The sequence below is a fragment of the Scylla paramamosain genome, unplaced genomic scaffold (genome assembly GCF_035594125.1).
Source record: "Scylla paramamosain isolate STU-SP2022 unplaced genomic scaffold, ASM3559412v1 Contig9, whole genome shotgun sequence".
Lineage (NCBI taxonomy): Eukaryota > Metazoa > Arthropoda > Malacostraca > Decapoda > Portunidae > Scylla > Scylla paramamosain.
In genome coordinates this window covers 577,372-590,000 of record NW_026973674.1, presented here as the reverse complement: position 1 = coordinate 590,000, position 12,629 = coordinate 577,372, and the positions used below count along the sequence as shown (strand labels likewise).

At 42.0% G+C, this 12,629-nt stretch overlaps 1 long non-coding RNA gene across 1 annotated transcript in view; it reads right to left on the bottom strand.

Moving 5' to 3' along the window:
* Nucleotides 1-12,455, bottom strand: part of LOC135096936 (uncharacterized) — an 18,261-nt gene extending 5,806 nt beyond the window's left edge. Inside the window, exon 1 of the long non-coding RNA XR_010265174.1 lies at nucleotides 12,317-12,455. This is a non-coding gene — a long non-coding RNA (uncharacterized LOC135096936). The remainder of the gene's footprint in view (nucleotides 1-12,316) is intronic.
* Nucleotides 12,456-12,629: the final 174 nt, after the last annotated feature.

The window sequence follows — 12,629 nt, the reverse complement described above, 5'->3', positions numbered from 1 at the left end:
TCCAAGGCAACAGCAAAAGTTTCACCAAAATCTCTAAAAGAGGATGACCAAGACTCAGTAAGGAAAGCCAGAAGATCACCAGTAGAGCGGCCTTGACGGAACCCATACTGGCGATCGGATAGAAGGTTGTCAAGTGATAGATGTTTAAGAATCTTCCTGTTGAGGATAGATTCAAAAACTTTAGATAGGCAGGAAATTAAAGCAATAGGACGGTAGTTTGAAGGATTAGAACGGTCACCCTTTTTAGGAACAGGTTGAATGTAGGCAAACTTCCAGCAAGAAGGAAAGATAGATGTTGACAGACAGAGCTGAAAGAGTTTGACTAGACAATGTGCAAGCACGGAGGCACAGTTTCGGAGAACAATAGGAGGGACCCCATCAGGTCCATAAGCCTTCCGAGGGTTTAGGCCAGCGAGGGCATGGAAAACATCATTGCGAACAATTTTAATACGTGGCATGAAATAGTCAAGAGGGTGGAGGAGAGGGAGGAACAAGCCCAGAATCGTCCAAGATAGAGTTTTTAGCAAAGGTTTGAGCAAAGAGTTCAGCTTTAGAAATAGATGTGATAGCAGTGGTGCCATCTGGTTGAAATAGAGGAGGGAAAGAAGAAGCAAAGTTAATGGATATATTTTTGGCTAGATGCCAGAAATCACGAGGGGAGTTAGATCTTGAAAGGTTTTGACATTTTCTGTTAATGAAGGAGTTTTTGGCTAGTTGGAGAACAAACTTAACATGGTTCTGGGCAAAAATATAAAGTGCATGAGATTCTGGTGATGGAAGGCTTAAGTACCTTTTGTGGGCCACCTCTCTATCATGTATAGCACGAGAACAAGCTGTGTTAAACCAAGGTTTAGAAGGTTTAGGACGAGAAAAAGAGTGAGGAATGTACGCCTCCATGCCAGACACTATCACCTCTGTTATGCGCTCAGCACACAAAGACGGGTCTCTGACACGGAAGCAGTAGTCATTCCAAGGAAAATCAGCAAAATACCTCCTTAGGTCCCCCCAACTAGCAGAGGCAAAACACCAGAGGCACCTTCACTTAGGGGGATCCTGAGGAGGGATTGGAGCGATAGGACAAGGTAAAGATATGAGATTGTGATCGGAGGAGCCCAACGGAGAAGAAAGGGTGACAGCATAAGCAGAAGGATTATAGGTCAGGAAAAGGTCAAGAATTTTGCACCAATTGCTCTAGGTCATGGAGGATAGCAAAGTTGTAGGCTAGTTCACCAGGATGGTCAGTGAAGGGAGAGGAAAGCCAAAGCTGGTGGTGAACATTGAAGTCTCCAAGAATGGAGATCTCTGCAAAAGGGAAGAGGGTCAGAATGTGCTCCACTTTGGAAGTTAAGTAGTCAAAGAATTTCTTATAATCAGAGGAGTTAGGTGAGAGGTATACAGCACAGATAAATTTAGTATGAGAGTGACTCTGTAGTCGTAGCCAGATGGTGGAAAACTCGGAAGATTCAAGAGCGTGGGCACGAGAGCAGATTAAGTCATTGCGCACATAAACGCAGCATCCAGCTTTGGATCGAAAATGAGGATAGAGAAAGTAGGAGGGAACAGAAAAGGGGCTACTGTCAGTTGCCTCAGACACCTGAGTTTCAGTGAGGAAAAGAAGATGAGGTTTAGAAGAGGAGAGGTGGTGTTCTACAGATTGAAAATTAGATCTTAGACCGCGAATTTTGCAGAAGTTAATGAAGAAAAAGTTGAGGGGGTGTCAAGACACTTAGGGTAGTCGACAGAAAGGCAGTCCGACCTGGGGACATTTATGGTCCCCTCCCCAGATGAGGACTCCGAGGCTGGTGTAGGAGTCGCCATGATGATTTTAAAATTTTTGAGTGAAGGGTGTGTGTGTTATTAGGTGCTTGTAGTTTTGTGTGGAGGAAGAGAGTTGTCTTTAGAGGGCAGGCTGTGACTGCCCCCTTGTGTTGTGAGACACAAAGGGAAACGTTCAGTGAGGTCACAGCTGGGTTTAATGATAAGTTCACAGCACCCCCTGAACAGTGCTGCACACCTCACTGGGAGTAATTATCGTTTCGGCAGGTGTCTACTGCCTCCTCCTTTACTCTCTCTCTCTCTCTCTCTCTCTCTCTCTCTCTCTCTCTCTCTCTCTCTCTCTCTCTCTCTCTCTCTCTCTCTCTCTCACTGAATGGCGACCCTAATGCACATGATGGGAAAAAAATATGATAAACACCAATAATTTACTCTCTCTCTCTCTCTCTCTCTCTCTCTCTCTCTCTCTCTCTCTCTCTCTCTCTCTCTCTCTCTCTCTCTCTCTCTCTCTCTCTCTCTCTCTCTAATGCATTAGAGAGATTCTCATGAAATATACGTATATGTTGTTTTCAAGAGTGTTTTTTTCAGGATTGTAGAGAGAGAAACAATGGCTTAAATCTTGATCAAGTTAGATTTACCCTTTCACTTGTCTCCAGTGAGGCGTCTGTTTAAAGAGGGATCTGATAGGTCTTTCATTGCCACAGAGAATACATGAAGGGTGACGTAAGCAAAATTGTCAAGGTCAGTAGTCATGATAGGATAAGAAGATTAAGAGGAGATTGATGAGATCTTTCTGTGGTAGTGGCGATGTATCAAGGCTAAACAAACGAAATTCTCAAGACCAGTAGTCAGGATAGGACAAAAAAAAATTAAGAAGAGATTGATGAGGTCTTTCTGTGGTACTGGTGACGTAAATAAGTGTAACAAACGAAATTCTCAAGGTCAGTAGTCAAGATGGGATAAGAAATAACGGGTTCAAGCTTGTAATAGTTAGAGATGAGAATCCTACTGATCATCTATGTGGCCTTTGAAAACAGTCCTGCTGAGAGGCCAAGGCGCTTCAACATGCAGGCTGCGTGCAACACTCCATCCAAATTATGCTGATATTCTCCAGTACTGTTATTATTATTATTGCAGTTTTTTTTTTCTTTTTATTCTTGTGATGTGTTTGAAGTGTATGTGTGTGTGTGTGTGTGTGTGTGTGTGTGTGTGTGTGTGTGTGTGTGTGTGTGTGTGTGTGTGTGTGTGTGTGTGTTATCCATCACTATCCACTACCTTAAAACCGTTGATATTCATTCTGTTCCTTTTTTTTTTTTAATGACAAAGTTTCTTCACCATCATAATTCATTATTTTCGCAATTTAGTTGAAATATTTGTTTTCTTACTCATATTTCATGTGTATCTACTAAAAGCAAATATATAACTGTTTACGCATCTATTCATATATGAACACGTTTTGAGGGCGTAAGGGAAGCTGCAAGAAGCCTTCAGGCCTACACGTGGCAGGCCCTCAGTAAAACATCCCTAGCAGTCTCCACCTCTCATCCCTATTCATTAATTTACTTTGTCTTCTTTTGAGGCTCTCTTTCAACTGGACTCTAATGGCCTGACTACCGAGCTTAAGCTAGTCACCCACCACGCTGCTTGAGAAAAAGTTTATTCACTTATGTTTGTTTATTAATATAGTTATTCATCAGTCTGTTTACTCGAATCGCTTACGTTTCATTATTTTTTACCTTGCCTTCTTTTTGTATTTAGTTATTTATTCACTAATTGGCTAATCAATCTATCAAGCTTCCATGTTACCTACTCCTTGTATTAACGCATTTATTCATTTGATTCCCTATTCATTTCTCCATCCAGCTTCTTTCCCAGTTATTCTATTTCACTTACTGACTCCTTATCTATTGATCTATTCACCAATTTACTTCATTCACCTTCTCGTATCTGCATCTGTGTCTTTCATTCACTTGTTGACTCCTCTATCTATCTCTCCACCAGTTTATCCTATTCACTTACTCGTATTTATATTTATCAGTCTCTCTCCCACCGCCCCGCCTCCCGCGCCCTCCCACCCTCGACCACATCGCACACACCATACACTTAGCGATTTCCAACTCTGTCTATTACTTTCTCAGGCTGTCTGTCTCACAATCTACCTACCATGTCATTGTACCTCTCTCTCTCTCTCTCTCTCTCTCTCTCTCTCTCTCTCTCTCTCTCTCTCTCTCTCTCTCTCTCTTCCTACCCACCCATGACTCTCTCTCTCCCTTCGCTTCTCCTTCCCACCAGTAATTCTCTCCCTCCCACCATAACTCTCTCTCTTCCTCTCCCTCGCTCCCTTCACAGTCTCCCCTCTCCCTCCTCTCCCTAGGTCAGATACATCACAATAATTGCCCTTGCCTCACAATTTATCCTTTTAAAAACATTTTACAAAATAAAAGGACGAACAAGGCCTCTTTTTCTCTACTCGTCCTCCTCCTCCTCCTTCTCCTCCTCCTCTTCTTCCTCCTGCTTCTCCTCCTCCTCCTCTCCCTCAGTTAAAAGAGAGTAGCCGGGTTTGAAATATCGCCGCTTTGTGTTTGACTAGCCAATGTTTCACTCCACGTGCGCCTCGCTCCAAGACGCTGCCCCACTAAGCCTTAAACAGCCGCCGGAGACTCAGGCGCGGCTAGGCAGGGCGTAAACACAGATTAAATCAGGCTTGTGGACTTTGCATGTAACACTCCTTAGCCCCCCGACGCTACGCTGCGAGGGTTACTGGGCTTATTACGTGTTATTAAGGGTGTCCAGAAGAGTGATTTGGGGTTATGTCGTTATGATAAAGGGTTTGGTGTAAAAAAGATGGGTATTCTAGACGATAAAGGGTTTAGATGTTGGATTAAGTCAGGGTTATGTACTTTGAGCGCTACGAGAGTCAGTGTGCTCGTCTGGGTTTATTAGGAGAGTGATTTGAGCTTGTGTGGTTATGATAAAGGGTGTGGTGAGGGAAAAAAAAAAGGAATGTACAAAAGGAAAGAAAAGGTTGTGTTGGGTTACATCAGGCTTGTGGTCTTTGCATACAACTCTCCTTAGCCCTATGACGCTAGCTACGAGGGTTATTGGGCTTGCTTTGGCTTATCTGGGCTTATCAGACTTGTTAGAGCTTGTTTGAGTTTCTTAAGGTGGTTCAATAGTGATTTGACTTATCTAAACTAGTTAGGTCTCCTTAGGGCGGTCTGGTAGTGATCTGAGCTTGTGTGTGTGTGTGTGTGTGTGTGTGTGTGTGTGTGTGTGTGTGTGTGTGTGTGTGTGTGTGTGTGTGTGTGTGTGTGTGTGTTGTTAAAAGGAGAGAATTTTTCCTGGAATATTCTGAAATAGACTGAAGGAAAAGAGGAAGAAGTTAATGAATAAAAGTTTTCCTTAAATAGCCTGAAGGAAGAGAGGGAGGGAGGAGAGAGAAGTTAATCGAGAGAAGTTTTGATGGGATGGCCTTGAATAGACTGAGAGAAGGAAGGGCGGACAGATGGTGGTGGTGGTGGTGGTGGTGGTGTACAGGGGAGAAGGGAAGCAGTTTGCGTAATGTAGAGAGAAGAAGAAATGATGTTTGGGTTTAATGGACACAATGAATCAAATAAAATATTATAGAGAGAATTGGAAAATATATTGTATGTATGAATGTTTTCCCAATAGTTTATGGTGAAAATGTGAGGAAAATCACAATATTTTATTATAATGCAAAAATACGAAAATTGATGTGAATTCACACACACACACACACACACACACACAGACACACACACAGACACACACACAGAGAGAGAGAGAGAGAGAGAGAGAGAGAGAGAGAGAGAGAGAGAGAGAGAGAGAGAGAGAGAGAGAGAGAGAGAGAGGAAAACAGACAGAAAAAAAAAAGTCAATGAACTTACCCCAAAAGATACATAAATAAAGTTACTGAAAGACAAAGAAAGCAATTAAATTCAATCACAAGAAGAAAAAGAAGAAGAAGAAGAAGAAGAAGAAGAAGAAAGGGGGAGGAGGAGGAGGAGGAGGAGGAGGAGGAGGAGAAATGAGAAAGGAGAAGAAAAAGAGGAAGAAAAGAGGACTGGAGATTGAAAAGCACTAAATGAAAAAAAAAAGAACAGACAAGTGAGAGAAAAGGAAACGAGAAAGATGAAAAGATAAGAAGGAATAGGAGAAAAAGAAAACAAGAAAACAATAAGATGAGAGCGGCGGAAACAAGGAGAAAAAAAAAAGGAAAGGAAGAAGACGAGGAGGAGGAGGAAGAGGCAGAATAGCGGAGGAACATCAAAAGTCCCGATCCTCCTTCCCTCCTCCTCCTCCTTTTTCTCCTCCCTTTCGCTCTTTGGTGGTGGTCCTCATTTGATACGCCCCTTGACTCCCAGCCCTGTGAGAGGAGGAATAGACAAAGGAATATACAAAGGAAGGAGGAGGAGGAGGAGGAGGAGGAAGAGAGATGACATAGAAGTCAATGATATTCTATGTAAGTTAAGGAAGATAATAATAGTAATAAAGAGAGAGAGAGAGAGAGAGAGAGAGAGAGAGAGAGAGAGAGAGAGAGAGAGAGAGAGAGAGAGAGAGAGAAAGATGGTAAACAGTGAAGTAGTGATAATCGTCTCATTATAATAAACGTCGTTCTCTCTCTCTCTCTCTCTCTCTCTCTCTCTCTCTCTCTCTCTCTCTCTCTCTCTCTCTCTCTCTCTCTCTCTCTCTCTCTCTCTCTCTCTCTTCCCCCAAACACGACTGTGAATTTTAATGTAAATGTAATACATCCAAGCAGGCACGTGAAAAAACTTGTGAGTTTGCTTGGATAGTTACTTGCTTTTTGACGTCCATATTAATGAGCTGAAAAGGAAAGTGATGGGTGTTTTAATGTATGTAAGTATAATTAGTGAAAACCCAGATAAGGACAGCAGGATCATGGTGACACAGGCCCTTGTATTAACCTTAATTAACTGTTGTATTAGAATATGGGGACTACAAATGATGCATTAATGTCTGGTGTGCAAAAGTTACAGAATGCTGCAGGAAGGGTTGCCATAGGTGGAGTTAAGAAATATGATCACGTGTCTCCATTTTATAAAGAACTCCAATGGCTACGAATAAAGCACAAACATGTTTTAGAAGTGGCCACAACAATATTTAAGATTTTACGAGGGTTTTATTTAAAATGTTTTTTTATCACTATGTAACAGGCAAGCTATCACCAGTAGCGTCACAAGACACAGGCACAGGTTGCTTGTACCGGCCACCTACACACACTGCTGATACACGCACTGTCATATTGGGGCCCAGAGTGTGGAACTCTCTCCCGCTCTCCCTCACACACGACACATCTATACCCGCTCTCCCTCACACAGGACACATCTATACCCGCTCTCCCTCACACAGGACACATCTATAATCTCTTTTAAGGCTTGACTTTAAAAAAATTGTTTTAACCGAAAATATATTTAGTTAGGTTTGTTTTATCTTGTTTAGTTTTTTTTGTTTTAAGTGTACTTGTATATGTACGTTAACTTTGCATTTTTGTGGTGCATCTATTATAAACCAGTGTTCCACAATTGTATTGTATTTATATTATTACATATCACCGGTATTTTGTCATATTTGTATACTTGACTAATGTGTAATAATCACTTTGGTAGATAATTATAAACAATCTCTCTCTCTCTCTCTCTCTCTCTCTCTCTCTCTCTCTCTCTCTCTCTCTCTCTCTCTCTCTCTCTAAGACCACAGCGGTTGGATTCAAATTAATTCATATTCTTGAAAGCCGGAGACCGTTAGGGCCGTTAAAGACCGTTAGGGACGTTAAAGACCGTTAGGGACGTTAGGAGGGAGGTGATCAGTTGAGTAAGGACTGACGATGTCAAGAAAAAGAGGAGGAGGAGGGAGAGGGGAAGGAAGAGGAGGAGGAAGAGGAGGAGGAAGAGGAGGAGGAGGAGGAGGAGGAGGAGGAGGAGGAGAAGGAGGAGGAGGAGGAGGAGGAGGAGGAGAAAGAGAAGGAGGAGGAAGAGAAGGAGGGGAAGGAGAAGGAGGAGTGGGAGGAGGAGGACGAGGAGTGATGAGGAGGAGGATTTGGAGAAAATGAGGAGGAGGAGGGGGAGGAGGAGGAATGTAAAAGGACAACTTCAAAACAGCATATTAATTTACAATAATATTCATAAAAAAAAAAAAAACGTAAAACATAAGACAACAAATAAGAAAGGCAGAAAAAAAGGAAGAAAAATATAAAAATGAAAACAATTACAAAGCTTGAAAAAAAAAAAAAGTTATTATGAAGCTTTAAGGGAACATGAGATAAATTAATGAATTAAAATGATAGGTGGAAATAAGCAGGCATGTTTGACACAGGGACTGCCACGTGTAGGCCTGATGGCTTCTTGCACCAACCCTTACCTTGTTATGTTCTCAATTACCAAAATAAAGAGAAGCTGTCGCAGGATGACAGGTAAGAGACAAGAAGAGTGAGGAAAATAAGACGTAGGAAACATAATAAAACCTTCTTGTTACCATTACAATGTTAGTAAAGAACGTCCATCAACAAGGAATTTTAGAAGTATTGTAACGAAAGGTGGACAAAATTAAGATGCCTGACTTCTCTGAGTGACGTAGGAAGGACGGAATCAGGAACGAATACATCAAGGAAGATATTTTCTTTTTTTTTTCTTTTTACGTAAGGAAAAAAAAAAAAAAAAAAACAATCATCGAAAATTGAAGGCTAAGTGTCTTGAAACCTGCATGAAAACAACTGTCAAGATTACGAGAAGCTGTCACAACCTGGTAGATAAGAGACAGGGAGAGAAAAGTAACGCATGGAACATTATACAACCTACTTCCCATCACAGTATTACACTAAAATTCACGTCAGGAAAGCTTCATTTTGACAAAGACTTTAGAAATATTATAACGAAAAGTGGCTGAAATGAAAAACGATGCGACTTTATCAGAGAGAGACGAAGCGGAATATCAGGAACACATCACAGGCACAACACATGTACAGCGGTGTGGGCCAAGGCTAGACAGGCAACACTGAGCTAGTTTGGGCGTGTCAGAAGGAGAGACGAGGAGTGGGGGGAGAAGGATGCTGGAGGTGGCGAGAGAGAGAGAGAGAGAGAGAGAGAGAGAGAGAGAGAGAGAGAGAGAGAGAGAGAGAGAGAGAGAGAGAGAGAGAGAAAGGGGGACCTCTTTGTAATGGGTGTGACTGAGGAAGGCACAGAAGACTAAGCACGTTGAAGAAGAAGAAGAAGAAGAAGAAGAAGAAGATAATGAAAAGCGTTAATTAAGAAAACACCAATAATTATGAAATACAAAGCCAATTAACCGTTAAGAGAAAAAACTAACAAACTCCACCAAATGAGAAATGAAAATAAATAAAACTATGAAATTTTATTAAACATTCAGGAAGGAGAGAGAGAGAGAGAGAGAGAGAGAGAGAGAGAGAGGGGGGGGAGGGAGAGGGAGAGAGACTAACAAGCCACCAGGTTACGAGTCCCAGAACCAGTTGGAACATAAGAAAATAAGGGAAGCTGCAAGAAGTCATGAGGGCTACACGTGACAATCCTTGCATGAAACATACCTGCCTATTTTCACCCATCAGACCCATCTTAACCTACGCCTCTCTAAGGAATGTATGTAAATTTAAAAGCTTCCAGACTAGTACTGTATAATCGGCACAGGATCATCCACTCCTTCATTGTTCCTTCAGGTAGATAAATGTGTAAGCCTGCGGAATTTAATTGTGGAAATCTTGATGAATGATATGCATGGGAACAGCAAACAGTGGCAAGCCAGATCATTTAATCAATCAATCTCCACCTTGACGTGGCGCCAGGCAAGCGTGAACCATCTCTCCTCTAACTAAACAAGGGTGACCTAAGCAAAATTCTCAGGGTCAGTCATCAGGATGAGACCAGAAATAATAGATAAAAAAAAAAAAAAAACAGTTAGATAGGAACTGTAGCGCCAGGCAACCGTGAACCATCTCTTCTCTAACTAAACAAGGGTGTCCTAACCAAAATTCTCAGGGTCAGTCATTAGGATGGGACAAGAAATAATAGGTGATGAATGAAGTCAGATTAAATAATAGCTAGATAGGAACTGTGGCGCCAGGCAAGCGTGAACCCCCTCTCTTCTAACTGAACAAGGGTGACCTAAACAAAATTCTCAGGGTCAGTAATCAGGATGGGACAAGAAATAATAGGTGATGAATGATGAAGTCAGATTAAAAAAAAAAAAAAAAAACAGTTAGATAGGAACTGTCCCAACCCGGATAAATGATGAACCTGGAGAAGGTGAACTGTAGGAATCCGTGTCCCAGGGTGAGGGGATGCCACGCACCCACCAGGCTCACTAGTAGACAGAGATGAGCGCTGGACAGTCTAAGAGCGTGTAAATCTCCAGATAACACACACACACACACACACACTAGTAGTTGACCATAAAGCCTAACCTCTCCACCGCCAGCAGATTTCTCGCAGCGTCAATGAAGCAAATGAACCACTGAACAGCACAGGAATGACTTGACTCGCATACACTTGAAAGAAAACCAGACGGAAAATGACTGCACCAGGTAACTAAGCGGCCACATCTTCCTATGTCGTATTATTGTAATATCTCCTCGTAAATGTAAGTCTTCTTTCTCTTTTCGTCTCTTACTCTTCTATTACATTTTCTTTTATATCATCTTCGTCCCGTATCTCTCTCTCTCTCTCTCTCTCTCTCTCTCTCTCTCTCTCTCTCTCTCTCTCTCTCTCTCTCTCTCTCCCCTTCGTAAACACCAACCTTTCCTCCGCCTCTCGCTCTTCACGTATTTTTACTTTCTGAAGATGAAAAGGAGAGAGAGAGAGAGAGAGAGAGAGAGAGAGAGAGAGAGAGAGAGAGAGAGAGAGAGAGAGAGAGAGAGAGAGAGAGCTGAAGACGAGCATAACAGGAAAAAAAATTACAATGAGTGATGACATAGTTAGTGACAATTGGTAAGCCAACACAAGAGTAAGGAAAGCACGCAATGTCAGACACGTGTTGTCTCGCTCTGTCTGCAATTTTTTTTGTTTTTTTTTCACGAGGAGCTCTGTAAGTTATGACCTTGAAAAACGTTTAACTTCTCCCCATTACAGCAAAGTTTGGGAGCATATGGTACTTGTACGCGTGGCCTCACCGCTCACCTCCTCCTTACTGTCCTTTAATTAATGACTTGTAATTAGTACATTCATATCCCAGACCACTTAATTTGTAATTTTCTAGATTTAATTTCTTGATGTCTTAAAACTTTAACTATATTTTATTTGTTACTTTTTTTTTATTTCAACATTACTAGTATTTCTATGCAATTTTATATTTTTTTCGACGTATTACATTAGGTGTTGCTGTGCCACGCAAGAAAATTTGAACCACTTCTCTGGCGCAGGGTAATAACAAGGCTGAGAAAGGCCCACTGAAGGTACAAGTCCCCAAAAGAGTAGTTAAATTAAATGGTGCGAGGAAAAAACTAAGGTGGTGTTCTCAGTGGGTGGTGCGTGACATCCCTCACTCAGGCAGGCAGGAACACTGAGACACCAGGGATTCCACACCTTACCCTCCCTTGTCTCCTCGCTTGCTAACCCGAGGGATAAGTATTAACAGTATTCTCATAACAATAAACCATGCTCAAGAGTGTTTCTCCTGTTCATAATGTTGAAATATTTTTAGCCTGTCACTAGAGCCGTAAAAAAAAAAAAAAAATATATATATATATATATATATATATATATATATATATATATATATATATATATATATATATATATATATATATATATATATATATATATATATATATATATATATATATACGAATGACTTCAAGAGCCTTTTAAGTGTAGTGGAGGTGCGGCGCAGAAATGTTTCGGAGTACAGGCCTTAGTGCTCATCGTCTCACACTTGCTGACTGATTCCTGCTGAGCTTCACCACGTCCCTGGCATCACGACCCTTGCAACACGCCTCCTCCTTCACCTTTCCCTCTTCCTGCCCCTTCCTCCCTCTCACTCCTGTCACCCCCTTCAAGATACATCCGAGATACAGCAGTACATGTAACAGTGATTTATGCAGACGTCTGAAGCACTGAAACACTGAAACATTGAAGAAGCAAGTTGAAAGATCGGGTGAAATAATGAAAAGGAAAGAGTTAACGAGTGATTGAGGTGGTTAGCGTGCTTTGCGCGACTCGGTGTGAGCAGACGTCGTCACTGAACAGCTGAGCGGGGAGGGAGGCAGGGAGGCAGGGAGGGAGCAAGATGGAGATAGTTGTTTTAAAATATAGGTAGTAAGTTAGTGTTATTTTGTTTATTTATAGAAATGAAAATGAGTAAACGTGACGATGAAAGACCAAGAAATAGAAGGAGAACAACGCAGAGGAGGAGACAAGAGAAAGATGACAAATAATTCAGTAGGAAAACTTCAACTGGAGCTGTTCCTACCGGCCGCCACTACTTGCCTGGCTGGAAGTACACGGTTACTTCACATCACCTCACCTCACCTCACCTCACCTCACCTCACCACACTCACCTCAGTCAGCCTGCCAGCACCTCACTCGTGTCCTCGCCCTCACGCCGCCACTAAAGTTACTTCCCACACGCAGCACAGACCAGTACTTTCCCTGCTACACACTCGCTCTTCTTTACACTCTCTGCACCCTCCACTCCCCTTTCTACCCTCCCTCCACCAGCGCTCCCTCCCTCCACCAGTTTTCTAGTTCCGTGTTATATTTCAGTGAATAAAGGAGTGACATCAGTTGTAAATATTTCACCCACACTTACCAAACAAATAAAAGATTTAGACCTCCACTGAAATGTTCATGATTACACAGAGGTTACCCAAC